At 43.0% G+C, this 27,156-nt stretch overlaps 1 pseudogene; it reads right to left on the reverse strand.

Annotated features, from left to right (window-relative positions):
• Positions 1-21,840: 21,840 nt before the first annotated feature.
• Positions 21,841-25,029, reverse strand: LOC101132616 (tubulin beta-8 chain-like; annotated as a pseudogene).
• Between the last annotated feature and the right edge of the window lie 2,127 nt (positions 25,030-27,156).

Consider the following 27,156-nt stretch of genomic DNA (forward strand, 5'->3'; position numbering starts at 1 on the left):
GCTGAACTGTTCCTATGATCATGCAATTTGGGGAGCCTAGTTATGTTATGCCATAGTGTGATGGCCAATTGTGTGTGTCAAATTGACTAGGCTACTGTTCCCCGTTACTCAATAACACACGAACTAAGCCAGGTGTTGCTCTGAAGGCTTTCTGTGGATGTCATTAAAGTCTATAATCAGATTTTTTCACTAAGAAAGATTTTCCTCGATAATCTTAAGTGGGCCTCAAAAGGTCTTAAGAGCAGAACTGAGGCTTCCCTGAAGAAGAAATTACACTTGTGGACTACAGCATCAGCTCCTGCCTGAGTTCCAGCTTACCCTTCCTGGTGAGCTGCCAATGGATTTTGGACTTGCCTAGCAACCCCCACAATGACGTAAGCAAATTCCTTTCAATAAATCAATTTCTGTGTGTATGTGTGTGTGTGTGTGTGTGTGTGTGTGTGTACACACTGGTTCTATTTCTATGGTAGAATTCTGACACAAATAGTAATAAATAATCCCCAAATCTTAGTGGTTTAAAACTACAAAGGATTTTGTTGTTGTTGTTCACACTACATATTCATCATGGGTCAGCAGGGGTGCTCAGCTCATCTTGGCCATTTAAAGACCCAGGTTGATAGAGCAAATGTTGCTGGTCACCATGCCAGAGGGAAAAGAGATTGCTGGAGGGTCTTACATGAACTATTAAATTCTCTGACCAGGAAGGAATACATGTCACTTCTGTTTACAACACAATGGCCAGAGCTAGTCACATCATTTTACCTAGCCTGATGTTAAGAAATACAGTCCCACCAGCATTTCTGGAATGGTGGAGAAACCAACATATTTAGTGTATAGTATTGATGACTAACAGAGTTAATTTCAAAAACACAAACTTATCAATGAGCTTCTCATTTAGAGTAAAGACAAATTCATGAGGACAAAAAATAAGAAATGTTTAAGAATGATTAGGAATATAAGAATTATAAGATCAAAGTGACTCACTGAAGAAGAATGAAAAAATGTAACAGTTCCCTAACCTTTGTTGTTAGCAGCATTAAAAAAAAAATGCCAAGTTCTGAAAATTTACTGAGATGTCAACCAGCTGACTTAATGCTTAAGCAAGTACGAAAATAGTCACCAATGTAAGTTCAGATAACTTTCTTTAAGGTGGCCCTGGGTTCCAGGTATCTAGATAGGTGGGCTTCAGTGCCTATCAACCTCTAAAATAACAGATAAATAAGAGCATAACCAAAGAGGAGTGTTCTCAACTGAGCTTTGTAGGTTTATTGAAAGTCTTTCTACATAAGGAACCTCAGTTTGCCTTTGACTTTCATAAACTCATCTTTTGATGTATGGTATTTCTCTTTACTATGTAGGTTTCCTGGTCATGAATCTTTATTACCAATTTATCTTAAAATTATATCCCTGGAAGCAGAAGGGCTTTTTAACAAGATGTCATATATTCTCTAAAAAACTTATCTTTCACTTTCATGCATGCTGGTTTTAAGAATCAAACATATAACAAATAATATTGTGTTTGTTTTATGTGTGAAATGACATACAGGGGAGAACCATTCAATGTAACATTGATTGAACTCCAATTCTGTGCAATCCTGGAGTTGTTGCTTTGGAACAGACAATAATGAATGAGACCTGCCCCTGTCCTCAAGGGGCATCTAGTATGAAAAGCAAACCCGAACATGACTATGCAGTTTGAGTAAATAATATTCTAGCATTTGCCTGCCACCGTGTCCTGACCAATCTCATCAGTAGAAGTGTGGTTTAAAGCAATTTAGTGCAGATAAATGTTTCCCCAGAGACCCAGTAGGGGATGGGACAGTCAGGAATAATGCAATGTGTCAAAACCAGTTGGCCCACTCACTACAGGGGCACACACTTCTTTATGAACCCAGCTAGGTTGTCCCCCAGAACCATCTCACTTGCCTCCATTGTCATGAGCTGTGTGTATCAAGGGTTAGGTAGTGGGAGCAGTCCATCCTAGACTGCAGGCAATAGGAGCACATTTTATGGTGAGAATTTTAAAAACAGTAAAATCACTAAAAGTCATCCACTTCTTACTATTACCATCTACCAGCAGTTCTAAACAATGTCAGTGATAAAATACCCCTCAGGGAAAAAATTTTTGTTGGTCTGTGTATTAACCAATTGACTACACACAGAGAGGACAACTCTCATTGCCCTGCCCTTGGCATACTACCATGCTCAAGTGACAGTTTTCAGTTTCTGGAAAGGGTGAAAAAAAATTACATTATTTACCAGAAATCCCAAGGAGAGGCTGGGTGTACTGGCTCACACCTGTAATCCCAGCACTTTGGGAGGTCTAGGCAGGTGGATCACCAGAGGTCAGGAGTTTGAGACCAGCCTGGCCAACATGGCGAAACCCTGACTCTATTAAAAATATAAAAAAATTAGCCAGGCATGGTGGAGGGTACCTGTAAATCCCAGCTACTTGGGAGGCTGAGGCAAGAGAATTGCTGGAACCCAGGAGAAGGAGGTTGCAGTGAGCCGAGATCATGCCATTGCACTGCAGCCTGGGAGACAGAGACAGACTCTGTCTCAAAAAAAAAAAAAAAAAAAAAAAAAAAGAGAGAAAGAAAAGAAAAGAAAAAGAATGCACTGATTTAACAAATATTTAATAATCATATATTGTATTTCAAGTTCTGTGCTGAGTCCTGGGCACATCAAGATGTATAAGACAGCCCCTCCTCTCAGGGACCTCAGAGTTTAGGGAAAAAGGAAAGAAAAAAAAAGTGGAATGCTGTGTTAAAAATTTAACTAATATTTCCCTTCCTACAATGATGAAGTAGGTAATGTCAATCAATCCATTTGCTGAAAACAACTAGGAAAGCTGGGTGAACGTTTTAACCCTACATTTGTTTGAATGCATCAGAGATACACCAAGGTAGGGAGGAAAATTGCATGGTCAAGATCAGAGAGATGTGCATTGAGAGGTTGAGAAGTGAGTCAAAAATTTGCAGCCAAGGGCCTGGCACAATGGCTCATGCCTGTAATCCCAGCACTTTGGGAGGCTGAGGAGGGCAGATCATGGAGTCAGGAGTTCAAGATGAGCCTTGCCAACATGGTGAAACCCCATCTCTACTAAAAATACAAAAAAATTGAGTCAGGCGTTGTGGCACATGCCTGTAATCCCAGCTACTCGGGAGTCTGAGGCAGGAGAATTGCTTGAACCCAGGAAGCAGAGGTTGCAGTGAGCTGAGATCGCACCATTGCACTCCAGCCTGGGCGACAGAGCAAGACTCCATCTCGAGCTAAAAAAAAAAAAAAAAAAAAAAATGCAGCCACTTTTCCTTAGAGCTATCTACTGATTCCAGAAGCACAAATGCTAAGCAGAGCTTTCAACAGATGCAAGGGGTTGGAAATACAATATTGGAAATCAGACCACTAGGGGAGATGGGTCTCTATAAGACCCAAGGCTTTGGGTTGGGACTCTGAAGGATAATACATGAGAAGTACAGATGACTAAGAAATAGAGAAGCCCTATCAGAAAGCTTCAAATCATCTGTATCTCCTGCTGAATTAAGATGATGTGGGGTAAGACCAGGTGCAGTAGCTCATGCTTGTAATCCTCACACTTTGGTAGGCAAAGGTGGGAGCATTGCTTGAGGCCAGGAGTTTGAGACCAGCCTGGTCAACATAGTGAGACCCCATCTCTACAAAAATAAAAATTAAAAAATCGGCTGGGTAGGTGTGGTGGCACACACCTGTAGTTCTAGCTACTTGGGAGGCTGGAGCAGGAGGGTCGCTTGAGCCCAGGAGTTTGAGGCTGCAGTGAGCTATGAACACACCACTGCACTCCAGCCTGGGTGACAAACAATAAAAGATGACATGGGCTTAGCCATCTACAAGAAGCAAACAAATCTTCTGAGGGACTATAACATTCAAATGATCATATTATCCCCCACGTTTTTTGAATACACTGGTTGGTACTCAATGAAAAGAATCTATTTAGTACAAAAATTAACTCAAGATGGATTGAAGACTTACATAAAACTATAAAACCCAAAACTATAAAAACCCTAGAAGACAAATCTAGGCAATACCATTCAGGACATAGGCATGCACAAGGATTTCATGACAAAAATGCCAAAAGCAATTGCAACAAAACCCAAAATTGATAAACGGGATCTAATTAAGCTAAAAACATCTGCACAGCAAAAGAAACTATCATCAGAGTGAACACACAACCTACAAAATGGAAGAAAATGTTTACAAACTCGGCATCTGACAAAGGTCTAATATCTAGCATCTTTAAGGAACTTAAATTTACAAGAAAAAAAAATCACCAACATTAAAAAGTAGGCAAAGGACATGAACCAACACTTCTCAAAAGAAGAGATTCATGTGGCCAACAAGCATATGAAAAAAAGCTCATCATCACTGGTCATTAGAGAAATGCAAATCAAAACCACAATGTGATATCATCTCACACCAGTCAGAATGGCAATTATTAAAAAGTCAGGAAACAATAGATGAGTAGCTGGGATTACAGATGCCCGCCACCACTCTCAGCTAATTTTTGTATTTTTAGTAGAGACAGGGTTTCACCATATTGGCCAGGCTCATTTTGAACTCCTGACCTCTAGTGATCCCCCCCGACCTCTGCCTCCCAAAGTGCTGGGATTATAGGCATGAGCCACCGTGCTTGGCCTGAAAACATTTTTTAGCACCTCAGAATTGTAAAGAATACATGGGTGACTAAGATGCAAGAAATGAAATATGAGTGTTTTGGAAAAGAAAATGGGTGAGGACCATCCAAGCTGCAGAAGGTGTGAAACAAATGGATGTAGGGATGACTGAGCCAAATCTCAGGCCACATGTTTTTCATTTAGTTATAAGCTAGCTTTCAACCAAGCTGTACTTATTTTTATTTATTCATTTATTTATTTTCTCTTGCTATATAGACTTTAGAAATATGCTTGTTTTTAAATAAAAACACTGACCATACCTGGGCCACTCTTTTTATTCTTTTGTAAGAGTCAACAATAAAAAGTCCTAAGTCAAAAAATCAGCCTCCAATATAGACAGCAGGTTTGGAATATTATTTTTACCCCAGCAGTTATCCCTTCTCCTGCCTGATAACGTAGCCAAGCTGTGAAGTTTTACAGTGGCACTTACACGGACATGACTGCACTTAGAAAACATGAACTTGAGTTGACATTTTTGAAAACGAATATACAGAGCAGTGAGATGTTTCTTGGTTCCAGAAGGTAAATCTTGAGTGTCAGCATTTGGTTTCTAGAACTTACACGGAAAAATCCCTTTCTGGAAAAACTATAGATCCTGATTAAGAGTCTTTAGAGGAATCAGTAACCATCTCACAACATCACCCTCCTTGACTTCCCTTCCATCCTGAGTAGGGGGTGGTGTCTCCATGGGGAGAGGCCCCACAGAGACAGAGACAGTCATAGCTTGCTGTGTCCCCATCACTGAACACAATGGGGGGCTCGTACTAGGCACATCATCAACAGTTAATGAATGAATGAATGAAGTTAACGTGTTGCTCTCACAGCCATTTTCTGATGTGCAAATGGAAAGGACATGCCTTTACATATGAATTGTCCACACATGAAGCTGCCCTTTCAGCCATGATGTGGTTTTGGCTAACCCATTTATGTGCACTAGGACCAATCCTTGCAGGATTTTACAGATTCCTGATCAGCTGAGGTTTGAAACCACAAAGCTGTGCCACTGCACACACTCTTCCAGATGAAACCTCCTGAGGAGACACAGGCAGTTTCTACCCCAGCATATGATGCCTGCAGAGTTTCCTGGTTCTCCTGGCTTAGCTTCAGTGGATGTTGTTGAAATCAGTTGAATTTAGGGACTAGAAAGACCAGCTGGCTGCCATATCTGGGTTGACACCAAGGTTTGGATCCCATTTTTCGGGACACCTTGCAGTGATTGGGCTTAAGGAAGATTCACCCAGAATAACCAAACTCAAGTTATTAATGTATAAGCTAAACTACCAACTCATTTACAATGAGAAATTCGACTTCCGACCTCAGCCCATCTGTGTATTCTCTCTTCATAGGGAAGGCTACCTGGAAATTCTGGCAGAATCATAAGCTTGCTTGGTAAGTGTGGAAATCCAAGTCAAGGGAGTCATGCGGACATAGGAACATGCCTGCCAAGGAATCCAAGCACCCTACTGACTGGCTGGAGTTGTTTCCTGCTCTTGAATGGTGGCATAAATATGCTTACAAGGTCTTGCTCATTGGGCTTCTCTTTTATTTCCACTGCCTTTTTCCAGGTAGGACTTTGGTTATAGAGTTGAGCGAGGCTATTTTTCTGAACTTGAGGCAGTTCAAATCAAGGTGTGTAGAGAGAATCCTCCTCCTCCATCCCCCCTTTGTAACCGCTAAATTAAGAAGGACGTAGGCAAACGCGGTGGCATGCACCTGTCGTCCCAGCTACTCAGGACGCTGAGGCTGGAGGGTCACTTGAGCACAGGATTTGAAGGTTGTAGTGCACTATGAATATGCCTGTGATGACACTGCCCTCCAGCCCAGGCAACAATAGTGAGACTCCATTTCTAAAGTAAAAAAGGATGTTGCTTCAGAGTGTTGACCTAAAGCAAGGTCTCCTCTGAAAAGTGAGTACGGAACATGTTGTTTCTTCTTTCCCATAATATCCTCTCTAAATCCCGTGGTGTAAACCCCTAGGCCTGGGTTGAGTATAAAGATTGAAAATGTGCCAGGACCATCACTGGTCATTAGAGAAATGCAAATCAAAACCACAGTGGGATACCATCTCACGCCAGTTAGAATGGCGATCATTAAAAACAGGAGACTACAGAGGCTGACGAGGATGTGGAGAATAGGAACAGCTTTTCTGGTTGTTGGTGGGAGTGTAAATTAGTTCGACCCCCCCTTAACTACCTCTTCCATCCACTACTTTGTTCCTACTTTCACAATGGTGGGACCACCCTTCCAACCCGCTAATCACCCACACCAGAAACCTGTGAGTTACCATTGTCTCCCCATCACCCATTAGGCAACAAGTAATTTTTACTGCTCCCTCTAAATTATTTCCAAATATATTCATCCTGTACACCCCCAGTGCTTTTGTGTAGCACCTCTCATGCCTATCTTTTCTTCTGGTTTCTGAAACAATCTTCTTGCCTCCGATATTGCCTGCATCCAAGACAACTCAAGAGCTCTTCCCAACATACTCATTTGACCACAGACTGACAGCTCTAAACAAATTTTGCTGCCCCAATTTTTGGCAGGATAAATTCTCATTTCCTTAGCCTGACACATCAGGAGTTCAGATCCAGTCTCAGCTCCTCTCCCACTCATCCTGTCCCTTCTCCAGAAGCCTCCCATACTGCACACACCCCTGGCCTCTATAGCTACTTGTTCTTCCCTGGATCTTTCTCCCTTTCATAAATTTCCATGCTGTTTCCTCAGCTGAAGTCCCCTTTCACTGTGGCTGCCAGCTGATGCCTACCTGTCTTTAGAACTTGTCCCAGACATACTCTCCTCTGCCTTGACTGCCTTTCACATTCTTCCTGCTGGGTCTGGAGTTCGCAGTCCTAACCTTTACCACCTGGCTCACTACAACATCACGAGTGCTGTGCTTTAGGGCCCCAGCAGACTGGGGGGTCTTAGAAAGCAGCACTGTCTTAACCCTGCTTGCCCAAAGCTCAATAAATATTGTGAAATAAATTAATAAATAAATATGCCCATTGCGGTGGCTCATGCCTGTAATCCCAGCACTTTGGGAGGCCAAGGCTGGCAGATCACGAGGTCAGGAGATCGAGACCATCCTGGCTAACATGGTGAAACCCCGTCTCTACTAAAAATCCAAAAAATTAGCCAGGCGTGCTGGTGGGCGCCTGTAGTCCCAGCTACTCGGGAGGCTGAGGCAGGAGAATGGCGTGAACCCAGGAGACGGAGTTTGCAGTGAGCTGAGATTGTGCCACTGCACTCCAGCCTGGGTGACAGCGTGAGACTCCATCTCAAAAAATAAACAATAAAAAAATAAATAAAAAAATAAAAAAGTGCCCATTATAGTGAAAGCTATTCTAGAACTAGGGTATTAGAGAAATACAGATCTGAGTATTAGTTCTGCCACTTGTTAGCTGTGTGACCTTGGGTATATTAATCTCTCAGAACCTCTCTTTCTTCACCTGAAACAAAGGCATCATAGGAGATTCATTAGAGACTTGACTTTGTCCAGCCTCAGCCGTGCACCTGAAAGGTCTTAGGACACAGTGTTGCTTGTGTGGTGCAACCAGGCCTCCCTTAGACCACACACTAGAGTCACCGTGACGGCATGGCAATAGTCTTAAATTTCCTTCATGATTATTCTTTAATGTTTTTTCGAGATGGGGTCTCACTCTGTCACCCAGGCTGGAGTGCGGTGGAGCAATCATAGCTCACCACAGTCCTAAGCTTCTGGCCTCAAGTTATCCTCCCGCCTCAGCCTGCCAAGACCTTTACAATTATTCATAAATAGTGTCTTGGTGACATCCACAAACGGATAGTCACACATTCTGTGATCAGCTTTACTACTCTCTTTTCCAGCAGATAATTTATTTCCAAATAATTGCTACTCACTTCACGTTGGCCTCCAATTGATTGGCTAAAAGTATGATCTTCACTGGGAGACAGATTGGGTTTTGAACATCATTTTCACAAACATACATAAAGGCATGTTGTTAGTCTCAGCTCCTGTAGCAAGGGCTGTGGACAGGCCTTCTCCCAACCTTCAGGGCCCTATCACTGACAGAATCCCTGGTGTCATCCGTCACCTGAAATCTACAATCCAAGTGCTTGAAATGTGGTGACAGCTCCTGTCCTCCTCCCCTCAGGAGGCTGATGGTCACTGCAGAGCAACCTCCATAAACACTGCCTTATTCCCCATCCTGGTCGCTTTTTCCCCTTTTCATGCCCTGCTCCCCTTTCTTTCCTATGAAAGTGGGGTATAGGGGGACTAGGGACATGTGCAGAGAGAAAGAGACTCTCTGGCCTCTTTGCTGTCTTTTGTCCCCTTCCCTCTTGCTTCTGTCCAACTCAAATAAGGCTCAGGAAAACCAAGAATGTGAATCCTCATAGGCCACTTACGTGTGATCCAGCAAATGTTAGGATACCAGAAGCACTGGTAGAATGGATCTAAGTTAAGAAGCATGGAGCCAAACGTGGTGGCATGCGCCTGTAGTCCCAGCTACTCAGGAGGCTGAGGCTGGAGGGTCACTTGAGCCCAGGGGTTGAAGGTTGTAGTGCACTATGAATATGCCCGTGTTGACTGTTCTCACCAAATAGTTGCTGGTTTCTTCCAGAATGAGTGGTTTAGGAAAAAACAAAGCAGAAGTGGCAAAATCTTTTATGACCGAGACTCAGAAGTCATACATGGTCATTTCCAACACATTCTATTCACCAGAAAGGATGATTAAGCTGGATATGCCTTCAAGAAGAAGAGAATTAGGGTCTATGAAAGGACTTCAGTAAGTTTGTGAAATATGAAAATAAAACACAAAAATATAGAAACTTTATTTCTCAACATAAGCTTCATCAAGTTCAAGACACTTTTATAAGCAATAATACCGACCCCACAAAAACTAAGGTCCTGGGAATTTAACCATGTCAAGACAGTCTTTTTTACATTATTAGCTGAAGAAAAATGGGTGCCCTTTCAAGTTTTTTAAAAATCAGGAAAGAAAAAGAAGAAGTTAGTGGCAGCCAAATCAGGGCTAAAAGGTGGATGCCTAATAATTTCCCATTGAAACTCTGGCAAAACTGTCTTTTTTTTTTTTTTTTTTTTTTTTTTTTTGAGACAGAATCTCACTCTGCCAGGCTGGAGTGCAGTGGCGCCATCTCAGCTCACTGCAACCTCCACCTCCTCCCTCGTTCAAGCGATTCTCCTGCCTCAGTCTCCCAAGTAGCTGGGACTACAGGCACCTGCCACCACACCCAGCTAATTTTTTGTAGTTTTAGTCAAGACGGGGTTTCACCATGTTAGCCAGGATGGTCTCAATCTCCTGACCTCACGATCCACCCGCCTCAGCCTCCCAAAGTGCTGGGATTACAGGCACAAGCCACCGCGCCCGGCCAAAATTGTCTTTTTTTTTTTGATGAGAGAAATGAGGAACATTGTTGTGGTGGAGAAGAATTCTCTGGTGAAGTTTCCTGGAAGTTTTTCTTCTAAAGCTTTGGCTAACTTTCTCAAAATACTCTCATAATAGCATATGTTATTGGGTTTTTGTTTTTGGCCCTCTAGAAAGTCAACAAGCAAAATGCCTTGAGCATCCTAAGACACTGTTGCTGTGAGCTTTGTTCTAGACCAGTCACTTTTTGCTGTGACTGGACCACTTTCACCTCTTGGTAGCCATTGCTTCGACTGTGTTTTATCTTGAAGATTTCACTGGAACAGCTGTGTTTGACCTCCTCTTAAAATTATTTGAAGAAATGCTTCAGGATCTTGATTCCACTTATGTAAAATTTCAGTTGAAAGCTCTGCTCTTGTCTGCAGCTGATCTGGGAACAAGAGTTTTCAACTCTATTGAGTGCAAAATTTTTCAAAATTGTGCAAATTTAACCAATTGAGATGGCAATGGTGTTGGCTGTTTATGCTGTTGTCATTCCTAAAGCAGGGCATGAACAAGATTAATTTTTTTTTTCTGGTGAATTAATGTGAATTGTCTGCCACTGCAGGCTTTATCTTCAATGTCTTATTATCCCTTCTTCAGATGAGTTATTCATTTGTAAACTTGCAAATGTTGGGGGGCATTATCCTCATAAACTCGTCACAAAGAATAAGTGATTTTACTATTCTTTCACCCCAAATCGCCATAAATTTGATGTTTATTCTAGCTTTAATTTTAGCAGAATTCATGTTCTTCTAATAGGACCTCTTTTCAAATTGGTGTTTTAGTTTTCTTATTATAATTCCTCAAATTAGATCCTGTTCAGAACAAGTTAGTACAAGTGCAAAATATTTTTGAAATCCATGCAAAAATATGCATTTCCCATGTACTTTGTGAAGATCCCTCATACTGTTTGAGGTTTCAAATAATTTTTGAACATATTTTTAAACTACTGCAAGAAAATTATCTATAGCACTGAATTTCAGATTTATGAACTTTGTGATAAGTATAATAACCAATGGAAATACCAGATGGGCAGCTAAGCCACTGAAATAGAACTGGAGTTAAATGATTGTAGAGGTATCAGTAAAGACCTGCAGGCATTGAAAAGCATTTAAAAATTTAGAAATAAAAGAACAGGATTATATGTACCATTTAAGAGGAGGACGAAGAGAGAAGAGACATCAGGAGGAAAAAAAAAAGAACACAGAGAAGGACCAATAATAGCAAATGTTATGTAAAACTTAAGGACAGTGAAGCCATTTCTGTTCTCCACAGGAGCACTGACATTTCCTTGTCAATAGTATCACTGAAACACCTGCTTCCATTTCCAACGTCCTGTCTTTGTGAAACAGGGTTTTTTGCAGTGACAGCAACCAAAACAAGATTAGGGAGTAGACTGGACATAAACACCACATTTTGGGTGTCACTGTCTCCCATTACCCCCTGATGGAACTGTCTACTTGCAGGAAAACAAGCTCAGGGCTCCGACTGATTCTACATTATAGTGAGTTGTATAATTATTTCATTATATATTACAATACAATAATAATAAAGTATGCAATAAATGTAATGTACTTGAATCATCTTGAAACCATCCCCCTGCCCAGTCCATGGAAAAGTTGTCTTCCATGAAACCAGTCCCTGATGCTGAGAAGATTGGGGACTGCTGCAATATAGGAATAACAATATAAAGAGAGGAAAACATGAAATTTATCACATCTTTAATAATATATGCCCTGATAGCGTACAGAATACACTGATTACATTCATTCATTTAAGTATCAACCAATACCTACAAACCACATACAAATGCCTGGAATTGTTTTAGGAGAACAGTGAACAAAAGAGCAAGAGAGACAGCAAATTAAAAATATACATTATGATTATCACAGCAAGACCTCATCTCTATAAAAAAAACTACACACACACCAGGTAGTAATGAGTACTAAGAAAAAAACATAAAGAAGAGTGAGAGGAGAAACAGACAGATAAGTTAATTCGCGTAGAATGATCAGGGAAGTTTTTCTGCAATTATAGTAGTTACCATCGCAGGTTTTAGAATCAGACAGACGCCAGTTTTAATCCTGGCTCCGCGTCTTATAGACGAGTGTCCCATGGACAATTTATTCCACTGTAAAATCTCAGTTTTCTAATTTCTAAATGTTTATTACATTATTAGAAATAAAAGCACATGAACAAACATAAACATACATAAAGAATCAAGAACAGAAAAATGATGAGACTATAGAATGAATCAAGAATGGTTATGAAAATGAAGACAATAAAACTGCCAAACTTATTAGACAATTCTGAAGATTAGAAGATAAATATGCATAAAAAATTTAGCATGACGTGTGGCATGTAGTTAGCCCATGGTAACTACAATTATTACCCACATATTACTAAGGGAAAATATGTACCATACTTGGGCATTTGAAAAGCTATGAGACATAAGTTTTCAAATTATGCAAACACATAAAGATTCAATTTTATGTTAAATTAAATAGTTCCACCTTTAACACTTTTAAAAGAGATTCCTTGAAAGCATATGTCAAGAATCTCATGTAATGCTTTCTGCTTCTTAACCAAAGTTTAGAGGAACTTAACATTGAATCAACTCTTGAAATGTCATTATATTAAAGAAACTATTTAAAGCAAAAATAAGCACAAGAGCTTTAACTTCTTCAAAGCTGCTTAAGCATTTCAACTAAAAACTCATTTGTCTTTCAAATACACAGGATTCTGTTTAGAAAAATTTTAACTAGAAAAAGTTGGAATTCTAAAGTAAAAAGTGCAGAAGGCCATAAAAATTTTGTACAGCATTTAATTGAGATGTCAACTACGGGGTGGGGGGAACATTCTCTGAAGTTTGCTTTTATAACATTAAAGACTTATTTTTTATTACCAGCAACACAGGGCGACTCATTCAGGTTGAATTTTGAAGGTAAAATTTAACTTAAGTTTTGGCTAATTTTTAAGCATTTCTCAGTCACCTACCACGATTTCATCTCAAAAACCCAAATCTCAATTTCATTTAGACATTTGGAATATTAAAAGGTTAAATGCTTCAAAATAATATTTATATAGAGGCTTACGTATGTGGACCAGGAATCTCCATGTATTACAAAGTTTATGAGAACATAACAAATGTTGATATACACATTTAATTCTGAAATAAAAAATTACAACGAATGAAATGGTAACAAATCAGGAAAATTCTGTAGGCTACACATTTTAGGTCTAAAAATACAAGTATTAAACACTCAAGGATGGATCAAAGAAATCACAAGAGAAAATAGAAAATATCTAGAGACAAATTAAAAATATGAAGTACCAAAAGTTAAGCGATACATCAAAAGCAGTACTATAAGAAAACTTTATAGCTATAAATGATTAAAAAATGAGCTATCAAATCAATAACTTAACTTTACACCTAAGGAACTAAAAACAGAGGGGAAAAGAGAAAACAACTAAAAGCTAGCACAAGAAAAAAATGATAAAGATAGCAGTGTAAATAAGTGAAATAAGAGAATAGAAAAACAGTATGAAAAAAAAACCAAAACCGAATTTGTTCTCTGAAAAAGATCAACATAACTGACAAACCTTTAACTAGATTGACAAAAAAGGAGGATACTCAAACTACTAACTTGAAAATAAAATGGCTACATTACTACTAAATTTACAGAGTTAAAAAGGGGATGTCAGACAGTACCATAAGGAACTGTACACCAAAAAAATGAATAACCTAAATAAAAATGAACAGATTCCTAGAAACAAAACACCTACTAAGACTGAATCAGAAAAGCTGAATAAACCTATTGAGCAAGGAGAGTCAGCAAGAAGATTGCATCAGTAATCAAAAACCCAGCAACTAAGAAAAGCCCTGAACCAGATGGCTTCACTGTTGAATTCTTCCCGATGTTTAAAGCAGAATTAACACCAGTTTTCCTCAAACGCCTTCAAAATGTTGAAGAGGGGGTAACATTTTCTAACTTATTCTATGTAGCCTGTACTCTGACACCAAGCCAGACAAAGACACCATAAGAAAACTACAAACAAACATCCCTTACAAATGCTGATGCAAAAATCCTCAACAAGATACCAGCAATTCAAATTTGGCAGTACATTAAAAGGATTATACACCATGAATGAGTATAATTGACTCCTGAAATAAAAGTACACTCCAACACATGAAAATCAGTGTAATACCACATTAACATAAAGAAGAAAAAAACCTGTGATCATCTTAAAGAAGAAAAAGCACTTGTCAAAATTTAACCCACATTCATGATAAAAGATACTTAATAAACTATAAAAAGAAAGAAAACACCTTAACATAATATGTTATATTTAAAAAAAAAAAAAAACAAGACAGCTAACATTATGGCAAAAGACTAAAAGCTTTTACCCTAAGAGCTAAAACTAGGATGCCTGCTTTTACCACTTCTATTTAACATAGTACTGAAGGTTCTAGTTAGTTATAAAGATAAGGCAAGTAAAAGAATAAAAGATATTCCAATTTTTAAAAAAGTAAAATTATCTGTTTGCAGATGACATAATCTTATATATTAAAAATCTTGGCCGGGTGTGGTGGCTCACGCCAGTAACCCCAGCACTTTGGGAGGCCGAGGCGGGCGGATCATGAGGTCAGGAGTTTGAGACCAGCCTGGCCAACACGATGAAACCCCGTCTCTACTGAAAATACAAAAAATAGCTGTGCATGGTGGCAGGCACCTGTAATCCTAGCTACGTGGGAGGCTGAGGCAAGAGAATCATTTGAACCCGGGAAGTGGAGGTTACAGTAAGCCGAGATCACACCATTGCTCTCCAGCCTGGGTAACAGGGCAAGACTCTATCTCAAAAAAAAAAAAAAAAAACTTACAGTTTCTGTGAAATAAACTGTCAGATGCAATAAATAAAATTCAGCAAAGCTGCAGGATACAAAATCAATATACAAAAATTAGTTGTATTTCTATAAACTATCTGAAGAAGAAATCAAGACAACTGTATCATTTATGACAGCATCAAAAGAATAAAATACTTAGAAACCAACTTGACCAAGGAAATGAAAAACCTGTACAGCAAAAACTATAAACATTGCAGAAAGATATTAAAGATGACACAAATAAATGAAAAGACATCGTGTGTTTATGGACTGGAAGACAAAACCTTGTCAAGATGCCATTGTTATCTATAGTCATCTACGGATTCAATAAAATCCCAATATTTGCAAAAATAGAAAAACCTATTCTAAAATACAGATGAAATCTCAAAAAAACCCAAGTAGCCAAGTCAATCTTTAAAATGAACAGTTAGAGGACTAAGACCTCCTGGTTTCAAACTTACTGCAATGCTTTAGTACCCAAAACCATATCATACCAGCATAGAGACAGACATAAAACCCAATGCAACACGAATAAAGAACCAAAAAATATGGTCATGATTTTCAGCAAGGGAGTCAACACTATTCAATGGGGAAAGGACAGTATTTTTTAAATGGTGTTAGAAAAAAATAGATATTTACATGGAAAAGAATGAAGTTGGACCCTTACTTTACACCATACAAAAAACTTTATTCAAAATGGACTAAATATCTAATTGTAAGAGCTAAAACTATAAAACCCTTAGAAGAAAATTTAGGGAAAAATTTCAAAACATAAAATCTGGCAATAATTTCTTGGATATGACTGAAAGCACAGACAATGACAAACAACAAAAATACATAAAAAGAACTTCAAAGTTAAAAACTTTTAAGTATCTGAGGATACAATCAATAGATTGAAAATACAATTCACAGAGGCGGAGAAAATATCCACACATTATATATCTGATAAATAATTAATATCCAGGCTATATAAAGACCTCAGCAACAACAACAAAATAATCAAATTTAAATATAAGCAAAGCTTTTAAAATACACATTCCTCAACAGAAGATATACAAATGACCAGTAAGCACAGGATAAGGCCCTCAGCATCACTAATCATGCAAAAAATGCAAATCCAAACCACAATGCAATACTGACACATATAAGTATAGCTACCATCAAAAAAAACAACAACAACAAACCAAAACAAACAACGAAAACCCAGAAAACAGCAAATGCTGGATGTGGAGAAGTCAGAACTCTTGCACGCTGCTGGTGGGAAAGTAAGATGGCACAGCCACTGTGGAGAACGGTAATCAGCACACAATCCAGTAATTCCACTTCTGGGTATATACCCAAAAGAATTGAAAATGGGAATTTGCACAGATACCCATGTTTATAGCAGCATTCACAATAGCCAAAGGGTAGAAAAAGCCCAAATGTCCATCTACAGATGAATGGATAAGCAAATATGGTCAATACCACAATGATATATTATTCAGCCTTAAAAAGAAAAGAAATTCTAATACATGCTACAACACAGATAAACCCTGAAAAGATTATGCTAAGTACAGTAAGCCAGACACAAAAAAAGCAAATACCGTATGCTTCCATTTTTATGACGTAACTAGAGCAGTTAAATTCACAGACACAAAAGGTAGGATGGTGGTTGCCAGGGAATGGGGGGATGGGAAACGGGGAGCTATCGTTCCGTGGATACAGTTTCACTTTGGGATAAAACAGGTTTGGAAATGGATAGTGGTGATGGTTGCAAAACAATGTATTTGTACTTAATGCCACTGAATTGTATACCTCAAAATGGTCAAAATAGTAAATTTTCTGTTACACATATTTTACCACAGTAAAAAAAAAATAGCAAATATTTTAAAATCTACATTTTTCTTTGAACTGTTTCTTTACATCCTTTGTCCATTTTTCAATTTGGTTTCTGGCCTTTTAATAATTTAAGATAACTTTATATATATATCATATATATTATATTGGGTAATATACAATAAATATATAAAAATACATATATATTACCCAACATATATGTTACCCAATATATTATATATTTATTATATATGATATATATTTATATATATTATTTATATATATTATACATATATTACCCAAATTAGCTTTTTGTCTGTCATGTATGTTGCAAATCTATTTCTCCAGTCCGTTGACTTTTGACTTTGAGGCATTTTTCTCTCAGAAAGTTTTCATTTTTATGGAGTCAAATGCATCAGTCTTCTATTCAATGACTTCGTCATGGGTATGGTGTTTCAGTTTAGGATAAAGAAGTTGTAGATATGGATAAAGGGAATGGTTGCACAACACTGAATATACTAGATGCCGCTGAACTGTACATTTAAACATGGTTAAAATGGTAAGTTTTACGATACGTATATTCTACCACCAAAAAAGGGCCAGGCTTAGATGTTTATGTATTAGGGGTTTGGAGTACCCCTAACATTTATTCCCCCTCCAGGGCTCTAATTTATAAAACACCCACATAAGAAAATATGGACTTCACAAATCTCCATGGCACCTTACAAGCCCCGCAGCAGGGACTGTCTGGGAAAGCAGAGGTGGAAAACGTCACATCAACCTGAGGTCAGTGTGAGACCTCCCATCCCCTACTCTGGAACCAAACGGAGGAAGACATGTGTGCAGACTGACCTGGAGAGATGAGATGGGGGTGGGCAGAACAGTCCGCCCATGAGCCTAGACCTTAAGTGCTCTCACATGCTCTCAGGCACATATCAAACCAAGAAAGCAGGCTAGGAGGGTCACACATCCTCCTGTACACAGGGAGCTATGAAATATCTGAGCTGAGCAAGTGATCCACAAGACGACAGAATCAGTATTACCTTTACACAGTGACCTGGCTCAAATAATTCCAGGCTGTCATTAACCAGGCGAGCTCCTGTTTCTCTCAGAGGTAGGTAAACTAGAGGGGGTGCAGTGGGAGTTGGGGATAATGGAATAGAAAGCACAGTAGTATTTCTTCTAACTCTGTTATAAATAAAAAAGTAAGGCCAGGCGCGGTGACTCATGCCTGTAATCCCAGCACTTTAGGAGGCTGAGGCGGGTGGCTCATGAGGTCAGGAGATTGAGACCATCCTGGCTAATATGGTGAAACCCCGTCTTGACTAAAAATAGAAAAAATTAGCCGGGCGTGGTGGCACACGCCTGTAGTCCCAGCTACTCGGGAGGCTGAGGCAGGAGAATCACTTGAACCCGGGAGGTGGAGGTTGCAGTAAGCCGAGATCGCACCACTGCACTCCAGCCTGGGCAACAAAGCAAGACTCCATCTCAAAAAAAAAAAAAAAAAGTAAAACATAAATGCCCTTTCTCAGAGCCCAAATGTTAGGTGAAAAAAAGGTTTGTCATCTCAGTCATGTGATGTGGACTTTAGCAGAGCAGTAGACACATGGTTGTTTATCCTTTCTCTGTGCATGTTGTGTGCTTTTCAATTTTATAAGGTACCTGATCCACTCATATCATGCTAGCTGCGAACAAGGCTGCTGAATGTCACACCAGGTGGCCGCCATGTCTGTGAAGGGCAGAAACTGGGGCAGCCAAACAGCCGGCAGAGGCCAGCTAGGAAGCACCGGATGCCCACTCCATACAGGGCTCCACACTTAAAAGACAAAATAAACAAATGCCAGGCTGCCTCACTAGTTATCCTCCCAAATAAAAAAAGTTACCCCTCCAGGGAACGTGTGCGTACACACCTAAGTACATGCACACAGCTACATGCAAAGGGGAAAGGCTGGAAAGGAACCAGACCCACCTCTGAACACCAGTTACTTCTGGGGAAGGAGCAGGTGAAGCCTACTGTCAGCATTACTCACCTTTTTAACTGATGAACTTGTATCAATTTTGGCAATTTTTTTTTTTTAAAAAAAGGCAATTTGCACTCCTTGGGTGATCACACAGGCCCTGCAAGAATGAACCACCAACAACCACCTGCACCAATTCCCATGAGGCCAATTAATGACTCCCTTCAAAGCTCAGTCCTCCCAGTCCTGTGCCATGCAGGAGGCTACTGGCTTCCTGGGGTCCAGGCCAAACCCACCCCACAGATTCCTGGTGAAACCAGCATGTATCCAAGGACCTTTCCCCAACCTGGGCCATGTGCCCACTGGATAAACATGCCTGTGCTTGCTCCCCTAGGACAGAGACTCCCTTTTCTTACAGTTGGAATGAGGGATGGGGAGATTTGATGGTGTCCTATACAGGTTGGATGTTAATCTGATGTGCTACTGTTGGAGAAGCTTGCCTGAGTCAGGTGCATTCTCAGCACATGGTGTGTGCTGCCTCTTCAAGCTGCAGAAGTCCCAGAAGGTAAGTGCTATTGCAACCCCCATTTACTGATGAGCAGAGGTCAGGTGATCTGCAGATAGCCAAGCAGCTGCTAAGTGGCCAACAGGCTGGATCTTCATCTCACTTGTAGAGGCCCTGCCTGGCTGCTGGGGCTGCCCTAGAGACTCGTCCTGCCACCTCCTCCTGTTCCCTCCACAGCTATGCCAGCTTCTACCCATAGCTGCACTCCGGGTGGGGAACACCTATGGATACACTAGGGCACAACTACTCAAACTCCAGCATGCAGAAGGGCCCCTGCTCCATGTTGTTCCTATATCCAAACCCAAGCTCGTCTAAGGCCTTCAGCAAATCCAAGCCTCCCTGAATTCCCTGCTGAGACCAAACTGAGCCCTATGACCCCCACTATACTCGTTAGCTGCCAGTCCCAGCCCGTGCTCCCTCCTGGGCCTGTGTCTATACAGTTCTGAAGTCCTACAAGAATGTTGAGATCCTAAGCTGACTCTCACCCAAGGTGGTAAACAACCAGGGGCCACCAGGGGTAGAGAACATACCCAGACAGGTTCTGCTGCCTGCAGGCTTAGTGTCCTTCCTGCACTACCCGCCATGCTTGACAGGCTGGAAGGGGGACTCCAGAAACTTGGGAAGCCCCGGCCTGCAGCTGGCATATGAAGAGGCCTAGAAGAACACCACTACCATCCATGAAGCCTCCAGATGGAACCAGGCAATTGGGAAATACATGGATACCAAGCGTGACCCCCACTCAGACCCAGGTGGGAACTGCAGCAGTGACTTGCCCCCTCTGCCACTCCAGCTGTACCACTGGGGAGGAACATCGGACCCCATGTGAGAGTGGAGACACCAGGCATGGGAAGGTTCCAATAGTTACTGCAGGTGAACCTTCCCAACTGGATCCATGCAATGCCATCTCAGGTGGGTGCACACCTGGGCTGGGCTGGGCAAGGACACCCCTCAGAGGGTGACAGCCACTGAGGAGGGCTGTCACAGAGCCCCCTTTTCCTGCTCTGAGAACAGGTTGAGGGAGTAGGGGGGAACCTCTCCCACCTCCCAGCTGCTTCCAGGAGCTACTTCAAGATGAGGCACTCTCCTGCCTGCCTGTTCCCATTTGGTGCAATAGGCCATTGCAAACATTCAGAGAACAAAAAGAAAGGAGCCTCACCCGTTTCCCCGACACATCAGAGGCAGATGGAATCGCTCAGGGTTCCTGGGGTAGAACCCACACATCTGCCCATCCCCAGGCTATGCTGGCTTCAGCTTTGTGTGATGGGGGTGGGGGGAATTACCAAGAGAATATCACACAGGCCATGGACGAGTTCTACAAGAGGCAGGTGAAGAGCACTGTCCTGATGGCGCCCAGCACCCAGCTCACACACGTCTGTTACTTGACAGCTTCCCCAGAGCAGGCCGTGAAGTCCAGGCTCCTTGAGAAGCCTGGGGAGGAGATTTTGCCGGGCTAAAGGGCCTATCCCCAAAGGTGCCACCCTCACCAGTCTCATCCTGACAGTCTTGGATTATTTTTGCCCTGAGATTTTGGAGTGCAGGACAGGGAGACAAGAGACAGTGTGCATTAGCCACCTTTCCAGAGAGCATCAGCCCTCCAAGACTGGGGCAGGTCAAACCTCCAACTTGGGCATTTTTCTCCTCACTGGTTGCCATTTGGGGGAAGCAGCACTTGTGAGCACCTGCCTATCTCCTCAGGTCCTGCTCAGAAACCCCACCTGTGCCTTTAGAGAGAGACTGCCCCGAACACAGCCCCAGCAACCGCATTTATGGCCCCCAGGGCTTAATCCCCTTCTACATGGGGTTCAGTGTGTGTGAGTACACAGTGGGCTTGATTCCTGCCCACTAGTACCTACCAGATACCCCATGCCCACCTCATTAGGAGAATGAGGCCACACGGACACACCTAGGCCATCATGGTGAGGAGTAGCTGGGGCCCTACTTGCTCACCCTTCATTGCTGGTTCAGGGCCAGCTGTCTGGCCACATTCCTACCTTGAGGTGGGACGTTGAGGACATTGTCCACTGGACTCACTGGCCACTTTTAAAGTCCCAGAAACAGAGGGCCAGCTGGTCCCCTGGAAGTTCGGTACACAGGATAAGCCAAGGCTTGCCTTCAGGAACAGGTTTCCCACCACGTAGCTGCCCAAAGCCCAGGGCAGCCTCAAGTTCATGTGAAGCCTTCCTGCCATGTCCACAGCCCATGCTGACCCCTCCTGGAGCCACTGGAATGCTTGTTCCTGGGCATGAGATAAGCCCAAGACACCTGCAGCTTTGCAGGACCACTATGCCCATCTGGCAGCACCCAGAGAGCTGACAGAAGTAGGAGGTGAAACCAGATGCTGTTAGGATGCTTTATCAGGTAAAATCACATACTATGAAAATGCTTTGAAGTGCAACAGGAAGAGATGTAAAGACATAAAGTAAAATTGCATAGTGACACTTGGCTATCAGAACACACTAAAGAATCCACACTCCATCCCCCCTTTACCCAGAAAAGGAAACTTCTAGGCCACCTCCTCCTCAGCAGACTCCTCAAACTCCTCCGCCTTGGCCGTGGCATCCTGGTACTCTGCCATAAGATTTTTCAGGTTGCTCTCGGCCTCGGTAAATTCCATCTCATCCATGCCCTCACCCGTGTACCAGTGGAGAAAGGCCTTGTGCCTGAACATGGCTGTGAACTGCTCCATAGTGCGCTTGAACAGCTCCTGGATGGCCGTGTTATTACTGATTCCGGTGGCCGATATTTCTAGCCCCTTGGATGGGATGTCACACGTGGCTGTTTTTACATCGTGAGGGAGCCGATGAGCAAAGTGGCTGCTGTTCTTTTGCATATTGAGCATCTGCTCATCCACCTCCTTCATGGACATGTGACCTCTGAAAATGGCAGCCACCGTTAGGTAGCAGCCATGACGGGGGTCACAGGCAGCCATCATATTCTTAGCATCAAACACCTCCTGGATAAGCTCAGCCACCGTCAGGGCCTGGTACAGCCGGCTGCCCTGGCTGGTCAGTGGAGCAAAGCTAGACATGAAGAAGTGCAGCCGGGGAAATGGGACCATGTTCATGGCCAGCTTCCGCAGGTCAGCATTCAACCTCCTGGGAAGTGCAGGCACATGGTGACCCCACTCATAGTAGCAGATACCAGGTGATTCAAATCACCATAGGTGGGTCTGGGCAGTTGTAGGGTTCTGGAACAAATATTGTACAGTGCTTCGTTATCAAACAAAAGGTCTCATGTGCATTTTCTATGAGCTGGTGGATTGAGAGGATGGCATTATAGGGCTCCACCACGGCATCTGACACCTTGAGCGAGGGCAGGACGCTGAATGTGTTTATGATCCTGTCTGGGTATTCCTCCTGGATCTTACTGAGTAGAAGGGTACCCATCCCAGACCCAGTCCGCCCACCCAGGGAGTGGGCCAGCTGGAAACCCTGCAGGCAGTCACAGCTCTCAGCTTCCGGCCTCCCAGTGTCCATCACTGACTCCATCAGCTCCACGCCTTCTGTGTAGTACCCCTTGGCCCAGTTGTTCCTGGCCCCACTCTGACCTGTAAGACAGTATAGCCGGTCACTCAATGGCCAGGTATGCGGTCATCAGTGGTCACTGCCACAATGCAAAAAGGGCCAAGAAAGCACCATTCATCCTACAGGTGGAGCAGGTGGACCCCCTCCCCCAAAGTTACAGGACAGCAGCCTCCCATTAGAAATTAAGTCAGTAAAACACCAAAAGCAATAGCAACAAAAGCCAAAATTGACAAGTGGGATCTAATTAAACTAAAGAGCTGCTGCACAGCAGAAGAAACTGTCAGAGTGAGCAGACAACCTACAGAATGGGAGAAGGTTTTTACAATCTATCCACCTGACAAAGGGCTAATATCCAGAATCTACAAAGAACTTAAGTTTACAAGAAAAAAACAACCCCGTCAAAAAGTGGATAAAGGATATGAATAGACACTTCAAGACATTTATGCAGCCAACAAACATGAAAAAGTGCTCATCACTGGTCAGAGAAATGCAAATCAAAACCACAATGAGCTGTCATCTCACGCCAGCTAGAATGGCAATCATTAAAAAGTCAGGAAACAACAGATGCTGGAAAGGATGTGGAGAAATAGGAACACTTTTACACCGTTGGTGGGAGTGTAAATCAGTTCAACCATTGTGAACGACAGTGTGGCGATTCCTCAAGGATCTAGAGCCAGAAAATACCATTTGACCCAGCAATCCCATTACTGGGTATATACCCAAAGATTATAAGTCATTCTATATAAACACACGCACACACGTGTTTATTGTGGCACTGTTCACAATAGCAAAGACTTGGAACCAACCCAAATGCCCATCAGTGATAGACTGGGTAAAGAACGTGGCACATATACACCATGGAATACTATGCAACCATAAAAAAGGATGAGTTCATGTCCTTTGCAGGGACATGGATGAAGCTGGAAACCATCATTCTCAGCAAACTGACACAAGAACGGAAAACCAAACACTGCATGTTCTCACTCATAAGTGGGAGTTGAACAATGAGAACACATGGACACAGGAAGGGGAACATCACACACTGGGGCCTGTGGGGGGTGGGGGAAGGGGGGAGGGATAGCATCAGGAGAAATACCTAATGTAGATGACAGGTTTATGGGTGCAGCAAACCACCACGGCACATGCATTCCAATGTAACAAACCTGCACATGTTCCCCAGAACTTAAAGTATAATTAAAAAAAAAGAAAGAAAGAGAAATTAAGGCAGGAGCGAAACCTGAGACAGCCTAACAACAGACCTCGCTGCAGGTGGCTCCTGCCCATTCCCAGGGAAAGCAGCAGCCACTGTTCCCACTCAGCTCCCTGCAGGGAGATTACATCAGCAGCTCCTCTCCTCTGGCAGACAGCTGGGCCTTCCTCCCAAAGCCCGTTGAGGAGAGGGAGATAGAGCGACTCAGAGGATAAGAGGGTGTTGAGGGGCCCTGGCTCCACAGTTCCCACAGCCATGACCTTGGGGCACTCCTTGACTTTGAGCTCCCTGGCTAAGGAGCCGCACCCCAGTCTTTACCCACAACTCACCCAAGATGAAGTTGTCCGGCCTGCAGATCTGGCCGAAGGGCCCGAAGCGCACAGAGTCCAGGGTGTCCGGCTCCAGATCAGTTAGCACAGCGCGGGGCACATACCTGCTCCCTGAGGGGGGCGGAAGGGCATCAGTGAGGGGAGGGCCGCTGTGCCCAGGAGGGCAGTGGGGGAAGGACTGGGGTCTCACCGCTGGCCTCACTGTAGTATACGTTAATACGCTTCAGCAGCAGGTGCCTGTCCCCGCGGTAGGTGCCAGCGGAGTCGATGGCATGTTCATCAGAGATCACCTCCCAGAACTGCGAGAGACAAGAGGGCCCAGAAAAGCCAGGACTGAGTCAGGACAGAGAGCGGGAGGTGCCCCAGCCCCTCTCCCACCTCCACCCCCACCCCCAGGCCACCGGGTCCCTGAGGGTCCGCCCTGGCCGCCTGGCCAGACTCCCAGCTCCACCGGGTCCGGGGCAGGGAGCCCAGGGGCGGCAATGCAGGGGCGCCGCCCCCGCCACTGCCAGCATCTTCCCAGGCCACCCGGCAGGTCCGCGCTGGACCCTCAAGGGCCGCCCCCCGCCAACCTTGGCGCCGATCCGGTTCCCGCACTGCCCCGTCTGCGTGAGCACAATCTCCCTCATGGCTAAGGCGGGACTAGGGTGGCAGGAGAAACGCCAGAAGGAGGAGCAGACAGACGCGCAATGACAGGGCTCCGCGCTCCACCGACGCTGAAATAGCCCCACGCCCACCTCCCCCAGCCTCGGATTGGGCTCCCAGAATAAGCAACAGCTTTACTTCCACACAGGTGTACCCACCTGTGAATCCCTTGGCGTTTAATGTCTGTTGGAGACGTCAGGTGACCTTGCCGTGGTCCTTTCCACGTTGGGGAAAGCTGGTCAGCTGGAGAACTTCCTCCCACGTCTTTAGTAAGACTAAATCCCTAGCTGAGCTGAAACTGAATGTTCCTCCCCTGTGGGAGGGGAAGCCTCTTGTTTCCATATTCACAGATTGCCTTTGCACCTGTCCTAGACTGATGACATATTTTTGTAATTGATGAGTCCTTTCATCTATTAGGAGATCTGTGGTTAGGAAAGGCCTTCCATATGACTCAACAGGACTTAATTATAAGTTTTCCTTTGGAGCAGTTCAAACCCTCAGTAAGCTATGGGTGTTAGGGATAGTCAGGCCTCTGACTTAGCTAGAGTCTTTAGAGTATGATTAGCCCTTTCACCTTTCCAGAGGACTGTGGCCTCCATGCAGAGTGAAGGTGATATTGGATTCCTAAAGCTGAGGATAGGTGTTGGGATACGCCTGCTGTGAAAGATGGGCCACTGTCACTTTGCAGGCTTTTAGATGACCCAAACTGAGGAATTATTTCTTCTGGTAAACACTTTTTCAGATAGGGTGGGGAATGCCTCGATCTAACCAGTGAAGGTATCAGTGAGCATTAGCAAATATTTGAATCCCCTGCAGAAAGGCTTCTGAGTAAATTAGAGTTGCCAGTCCTCACCTGGATAGGTTCCTTAATGTTGGACAGGTTTAACTGGAGGAGTAAAAAATTGCTGGCTGTTTGGTTATTTCAGCCACAGAGCTTACAGGGCTGAGTCATCTGTTGTAGTGTCTTGAAAAGATTTATCCCCGTAAACGAATGAGACATTAACTGAAACAAAGAATCCTTCTAGGATGAAAAGAATCATGAAAGTGCTGAATTATTTTCCTGTGATTGGTACTTGGCATTAGTAATTTATTACCATCAGTCTGCCAGCCAGAGGAGCCCTGGACTAAACTGCAATCCCTGGCCCATTTTAGTTCTTCAGAGAATTCTCACGCAGCTCTATGTATGCTGACCAGCATGCCCATCAGCTTCATTGCCCCTTTCAGTGCGGTGGCCTTGGCTGCCGCATCTGTGAGGGCATTTCCTTTTACATGGTCAGTCTCTCTTTTGATGTCCTCTACAATGAATTATAGTCACTTTTTTTTTTTTTTTTTTTTTGGCAGCAAAGCAGCATTCTAACAAACTCAAAACCTGAGTGATGTTGTCTAGAAAAGCCCTTGGTGGTCAGGAATCCCTACCCATTCCAAATTGCAGCATAAATATGAAACGCTAAAATATCACACTTGCAATCGGTGTAAATGTTAACTTTTAAATCCCTTCCCAACTGCAGGGCTGTAGTAAGTTCAGTTAACTCAGCTTTTTGAGCTGAGGTTGAGGCCAGCAAGGCTTGTGCCTTGATTCTCTTGTGCTGACTAATAATAGCATATCTAGCCCTCCTGTTTTCCTGATGCATAAAACAACTTGCATTTGTTAACCCCTCTTCCTTGGGATGGTCAAGGGGCTCATCTCTCTTCAGTCTGGCCTGCTAGAGTAAATTTGTTTCATAACCTGTGACATGGTTTGGCTGTATCCCCAGTCAAATCTTATGTTCAGTTGTAGCTCCTGTAATCACCATGTGTCATGGGAGGGACCCAGTGGGAGGTAATTGAATCAGGGGGTGGGTCTTTCCCATACTGGCCTCGTGACAGTGAATAAGCCTCATGAGATCTGATGGTTTGTTTTGTTTATTTGTTTGTTTGTTTGTTTTTGAGACACAGTCTTGCTCTATTGCCCAGGCTGGAGTACAGTGGTACAATCTCAGCTCAGTGCAATCTCTGTCTCCTGGGTTCAAGCAATTCTCCTCTCCCAGCCTCCCGAGTAGCTGGGATTACAGATGCCCACCACCATGCCTAGCTAATTTTTGTATTTTTAGTGGAGACAGGGTTTCACCATG

Source organism: Gorilla gorilla, chromosome 1 (genome assembly GCF_029281585.2).
Source record: "Gorilla gorilla gorilla isolate KB3781 chromosome 1, NHGRI_mGorGor1-v2.1_pri, whole genome shotgun sequence".
Taxonomy (NCBI): Eukaryota; Metazoa; Chordata; class Mammalia; order Primates; family Hominidae; genus Gorilla; species Gorilla gorilla.